The following is a 6,780-nucleotide window of genomic DNA, read 5'->3' on the forward strand; positions in this document are numbered from 1 at the left end:
GTACTGAGTCAATGTGCGGAGGTACAGGTTAGTCGAGGTAATTTGTACATGTAGGTAGGGGTAAAGTGACTATGCATAGATAATAAACAGAGAGTAGCAGAAGTGTAAATAGTCACACACACAGAGTTTCTGCTGTTACATCCTGTGAACTCTGCCCCTCTCATCTCTCTCCTGTCCTCCCCAGTTAAGACAGGGCCTGTAAACAACAGTGAGAAAACAGGGTGAAAAACCACAGTGTGCCATCACAGCAGCAAGATTAGTGACCTGTTGCCACAAGAAAAGGGCAACCAGTGAAGAACAAACACCATTGTAAATACAACCCATATTTATGTTTATTTATTTTCCCATTTGTACTTTAACTATTTGCACATTGTTACAACACTGTATATAGACATAATGACATTTGAAATTTCTTTATTCTTTTGGAACTTCTGAGTGTAATGTTTTCTGTTAATATTTGTTCATTTCACTTTTGTTGATTATCTACTTCACTTGCTTTGGCAATGTTAACATACGTTTCCCATGCCAATAAAGCCCTTAAATCGATAATTGAATTGAATTGTCTACCACAGAAGGCAAAGAAGAAGAAAAGAGGACGTGGCGCCGAACCACAAAAATATCTCCTCGAGCTAGAAGCCGCTTACTTCTCCTTTATGAAATGTTAAATGTCACAAGATGATATTGTGTAGTTTCTTTAAGAGAAGTCAAGTATTGGTCAAGCCCATGTTTTTGAAGCTATAAAATACTGACAAGGTGATTGGCGCTGTCAGGGATAGGTAGATGTATTAAGCTGTTGTTGTTAGGGGAAGTCACGCTGGGAAGGGTTGGGGAGGCTTTATAAGTTACAGGATGTCTTTAGACACCTCGCAGAACTTGGGGAGAGCTATCAATATTGTACTCTGTACTAACTTCTGCCTGCAATTGCATCAACTAAAGAATAATCTTAATACTTTGACGAAGAGTTGGTGTTTCCTTCTTACCACCACATATTGATTTGAGCATCATTACACCTGATCATCAGTTGAAGAATTTGAGCCAACAACTTCTTATTCCTACAGGATATACACTGCTCAAAAAAATAAAGGAATTTAAATTTTTGAGCAGTGTATATTCTGCAGGATTCCTGCAGGATTGTTTTCCTGAAGGACTACCTGCATGATTTCTACAGGATCCTGCAGGAATTGTCCTACAAGAAAAGTGGCCCCTTTTTTTTTGTAAGGGCTGTGTGAAAAACAAATGTACAATATATTATCATCATTTTATGGCTAAATGACAAATAGCATCTAGCGGTGCATGCCGATACTCTTCTCCCCTCCTCCTCCTCTCTACCACCATGTGGAGAGGAGCCATGTTCTATTCAGAGATTACTGGGAAATATCTTCAACTGTAACAGTTCAGAGAATAAGCTGTTCTGTGTTTTTGTGTACCGTGTACTCTTGCATATTTGAAAATGAAAAATATAATTTGTTCTGTTTTGGCTGACAAATAACATCGAATGGTGGTTATACATAATCTTCTCTCCCTCTCCTCTTCACATTAAATCAAAGTCTAATATACTGTAATGGTAAGGGACAAAAGTAGCCTAAAGTGTCTTTAAAATGTTTTTATTAGCAAAATATGCATGTTTCATTTATGTAGGTTAACAGTGGTAATTAGTCATTCAAAACAATTCAACACTGGTAAATCAGTTAAATCAGTGACAAAAGAGCTAAACAAAACTAAAAATCAGTTTGTCCATATATTTCTGCAGACCAGCAATATTATGGAGACACCAAAAAAATATTACAATATTAACTAGAAATAAAACCATGTGCCAATTTTATATTTTGGAGTCGGTTAAACCTGAAATTCATTTCAGCAATGATGGTGCACAGGAGGAAGAGCACTGTATTAACGGTTTTCACCAGATAGAAGAGTGCTCGCTCCAATCTGTAGAGTAATCTGTTGAAGAATAACATTGCTTTTTGAGGACACTTCGGCAAACAGCACTTCAACAAAATGTTTGAAGCAGATAGGGGACACACTTTCAAAATCATCCTAAATTATCAGAAAAATTGATTTGAGTAATTAATCCAATGATGTTGCTTCTAGAAGATTCTGGATACGAAGCACGAAAATGCTAATATAGGTACCATTATAGGTAGCATTTGAAACCGTGGCCAGGTAAACTAAACCAAAGCATGGGTTGCTGTCATACCTTGTCCATGGACTGCTTACAGGGGAAGGAAACCAATATGTAATTGTGTAAATTGGGTGATCTATCCCTTTAACATTGTGAGGGGTTATTCTTAAAAAATATATAATAATAATAGCAAGATCAGCACCATCTAGTGGTCAGAACCTGGTAATGCGTTGTAGGATGGGACATAAACCTAACAACTTCAATGACTAATTTCTCTGAACATGGGAAAAAATATAAATAACCAAATCCACTGAAAATACATGACATAGGATGAAGAAACCGCAGCTCCATACTACTCCATACTCCGAGCTGCAGCTCCATACTACTCCATACTCCGAGCTGCAGCTCCATACTACTCCATACTCCGAGCTGCAGCTCCATACTACTCCATACTCCTAGCTGCAGCTCCATACTACTCCATACTCCGAGCTGCAGCTCCATACTACTTGTCAAACACTGGAGGCTGCTGAGGGGGAGGAAGGCTCATAATGTCCGGAACGGCGCTAATGGAATGGCATCAAACACTTAGAAACCCTGTGTTTGATACCATTCCACCTATTCCGCTCCAGCCATTACCACGAGCCCGTCCTCCCCAGTTAAGGTGCAACCATCCTCCTGTGGTGTCAAACATAGAGAACTTATACTGTATACTCGTTGTTGGGTTGGGATTTGCATGGCATGTGGGAGGTCTGTGGGTGGCTTTTGACCATTTCTTTGAATTCTTACTTATTGTTAGAAAAAAAAGTTCGGTACAGATGTTAGGTACTATATTTATTGAATAATATATAAATCCTGTAAATTAAAATGGTCAATTTGGGTGCAATCAATTAGCTTAATTTCTCAGCGATCAAATTATATTTCATCAAAATAACGTTTTAGGAATGCTAATCTTCTCTTTTTCTAACTACAGAAACGATTGCAGAACAATCTGAAATGGTGGGTGTCATGGCTTGCTGAAATGGAACGACCCCGTTATTAATCCCATATTAAATCATGTACACAATACATTTCTGATTGCTTATGTACACTCACCTAACGACGTCTTCAGATGTATACATGCTGTACTCTGATGTTAAGTATGTTGAGTCTTCGGTGGTTGGCATTGACATTACTGTAGAGGAAACAAAATGATAGTTTTTCACAGACTGGTGTCTATGCCAGTATGAAAATGTATGCACTCACTAACTGTAAGTGGCTCTGGATAAGAGCGTCTGCTAAAATGACTAAAATGTCAATGTAAATGTATGTGAGGAAGTAAAAGCATGAAATAAAGGTCTATTATTTTCAGGGTGATACTTAGAAAAATGACTTCTGTTACAGATTTGGAGCAACTTCAGATATCAAACTGTTATTCAGAAGTGGGAAGATGGAACAATATTATTTCACAGCTAGGATGGGCAGTGCTTACTATAGAAAAGCAATAATAAAACGCAACGTCCTTTTACACCAGAGTTTAAGAAATCGAGAGCGTGGGACTATGAGGTTCTATCTGCATTTTATTTGTCGAAATTAAGTTATTTGCATAGTCTTGTTCTGTTTAATGTTCAGTACTCTAAAATAACCAAATTCATGTCGTTAAGTTAAAAAATAATACAATCTAAAAAAATTGCTGACACCATTCAAACCAATGAGGGTTCAGAACTTTAAAGAAGCCAATGATCTCAAAAAATCATCTTTTTGCAGACAGAACCTTCAAGTCCCAAGCTTTTCTAAATGTTGATGATAAGAGGTATGGGATGGTGGTGGAACTTCCTGTCTGCACAGACAAGACCCCAATGACACTTCCTGTCTGCACTGACACAAGACCCCAATGACACTTCCTGTCTGCACTGACACAAGACCCCAATGACACTTCCTGTCTGCACTGACACAAGACCCCAATGACACTTCCTGTCTGCACTGACACAAGACCCCAATGACACTTCCTGTCTGCACTGACACAAGACCCCAATGACACTTCCTGTCTGCACTGACACAAGACCCCAATGACACTTCCTGTCTGCACTGACACAAGACCCCAATGAACCAGCCTCTGCAGACACAACAGCACATTTAGGATGTTGTGTCTGCAGATGCAGCCTAAATATATGGCCCTCACAATAAGGACACCATAACATGTAAAAATAAATATATATAGATATATAATATATTTATTCAATAAGAATATTTCCTTTGAGAGACATGTTACAGACTATTCTAAAGCATAGAGCTGCTCAGTAAAATACATGCTAAAGCCCTACGCAGATCTAGCCTGAACTCCACGTCTCGGACTTCAAGGAAGCAAACTGAAAGGAACCATGAGACTTCATCACTTCATAGAAACATGTTTCCATTACCTGAGATGATGATGATGAGGAGGAGGAAGACGGAGAGATGAAGAGCCATGTGAGGGTTTGAGTCTGGGTGTGTGACGGTGTATCTATGCACAAATATTTATGTGTGTGTGTGTGTCAAGGATCAAGAAACCAAATAAAATGACTACTTCCTAATGTTCATACATCACCGTCTAAAACTCTCTTCCTGCTTCTATTTGCGTGTACATGGCCCCTCATTGGCAGATAGCAACTATTGCTTTATATGGACCTGTTTTAACCCAAGGTTGCTCTCCGTCACTACGATTGGACTTTTTCTCAGATAGACTCATTAGCCAGCGTTCTACAGTATCAGGACACGTTTATATGCACCCTTGCACTTTTCTTAAATAATTCCCTATTTATTCTACAACAAGTTGAAATGGAAAAAAATTACTTTTAGTCTCCACACATTCACATTTTCAACATTATTGAATTTATTGGATTTTTACTGCAGAACGGATTTAGTTTTTTAAATTTAATTTGTTCCCTACCCAAGGACCTATACCCTAGCCCAATAATGGTCTAAAGTAGTCTAACGTTACTCCTTAAAGCCCAAGAACCTTACATGTTCTGTTTAAAGGTGAAATGTCTCTGGAAGCAAAAACAGCCAAATACTACATCTGAACGTGAATTGATTCTCAACTTCGGTATGGTTCTAGAAACCATACCTTCAGAAAGCATTCAGACCCCTTGACATTTTCCATATTTTGTTACGTTACTGCCATATTCTAAAAATGATTAAATGGGTCCCCCCCTCATCAATCTACACACAATAGCCCATAATGACAAAGCAAAAACTGGTTTTTAGAAATTTGAGCAGCTGTTTTCAGGTCTCTCCAGAGATGTTCGATCGGGTTCAAGTCTGGTCTCTGGCTGGGCCACTCAAGGACATTCAGAGACCTGTCCCAAAGCCACTCTTGCGTTGTCCTGTTGGAAGGTGAACATTCGCCCCAGTCTGAGGTCGTTTCCCCCCCCCCCCTCATCAATCTACACACAATACCCCATAATGACAAAGCAAAAACTGTTTTTCAGACATTTGAGCAAAAATATAAAAAACGGAAATATCACATTTCCATCAGTATTCAGACCCTTTACTCAGTACTTTGTGGAAGCGCCTTTGGCAGCGATTACAGCCTCAAGTTCTTATTTTTATCTGTTTTTTTAAATCTAATTTTACTGCTTGCTGGCGTGAGTTACTTGATGTGGAATAGAGTTCCACTTTGAAACCCACGGCCATCGTGACGTACAGCACCACCCACCGGGCGAAATGGCGTGAAAAGAGTGTCACGTGGCTAGCTAGCTAGCTGTCATCCTGCTGTCAGAGGGGCAGCAAAGATTATTGATATACTGACAAGATACATGTCTCTCCGCCCTAACAATGGGAGTCGTTGTCCACAAAGCGGCACGGAATAGCTCCCGCCCATCCTTTCTTTGGATTGGTGGATACATCTCATTATTGTAATCCAATTTTGAATATTCGATGAGGGTTCTTGACGTCAACCGCCTGTATTCAATGGAGAGAGACGCTATGCTACTAGCCCCATGTTATGAATATGCATAGCCATCTCAAGACAACTCCAACATAAAGTGTTTTCTCAAAGTTATGGAGAAGATCACAGGAAAGGAAAATAAGCCTGAGGAAGATAGCTTAGTGGTTAAGAGCGTTGTGCCAGTAACCGAAAGGTCGCTGGTTCTAATCCCAGAGCCGACTAGGTGAAAAATCTGTCGATGTGCCCTTGAGCAAGGCACTTAACCCTAATTGCTCTGGATAAGAGTGTCTGCTAAATATATATATATTTTTTTTTTTAAATAAGAGGAGATGAAGGCTTTAAAAAAAAAAAGAGGTGAAACAGTTGAAGGTCCAAAACCAGGAACTGACAACCCTGAACATGTCTCTGCAGAGAGGTATGTATTGCTATGACAACCCTGAACATGTCTCTGCAGAGAGGTATGTATTGCTATAGGCATATTTGTATTGTTATTAAGGAAGTACCTGAACGTCTCTCTCTCTCTCTTCTGTCTGTCTCTCACTCTTTTCAAATGACTGAATTAAAAACAGGTTTATTTGTTTCTGTTTTTCAATCTCATGAATAGCCTTGCTTCTAAAACTTGAAGCTGTTGCCCCAGCCTCCAGCCTCTCAGGTCACTGCCCAACCACAAAGGTAAGTGCTTAGTTAGCCAGTCAAGAAGTCTATTTGTCATCTTTTAACGTTGGGCAGTGCTAAGATATTAGTGTAGGATTAC

General features: G+C 39.3%; 1 long non-coding RNA gene across 1 annotated transcript; it reads right to left on the reverse strand.

The window, feature by feature from the left end:
• Positions 1-1,581: 1,581 nt before the first annotated feature.
• LOC121544237 lies at positions 1,582-5,181 on the reverse strand. The gene is made up of 3 exons (XR_005996072.2): positions 4,519-5,181; positions 3,215-3,293; positions 1,582-1,941 (listed from the first exon to the last, which is right to left on the reverse strand). It is a non-coding gene; the product is annotated as an uncharacterized LOC121544237 (long non-coding RNA).
• Positions 5,182-6,780: the final 1,599 nt, after the last annotated feature.

The sequence above is a fragment of the Coregonus clupeaformis genome, chromosome 29 (genome assembly GCF_020615455.1).
Source record: "Coregonus clupeaformis isolate EN_2021a chromosome 29, ASM2061545v1, whole genome shotgun sequence".
Classification (NCBI taxonomy): Eukaryota; Metazoa; Chordata; class Actinopteri; order Salmoniformes; family Salmonidae; genus Coregonus; species Coregonus clupeaformis.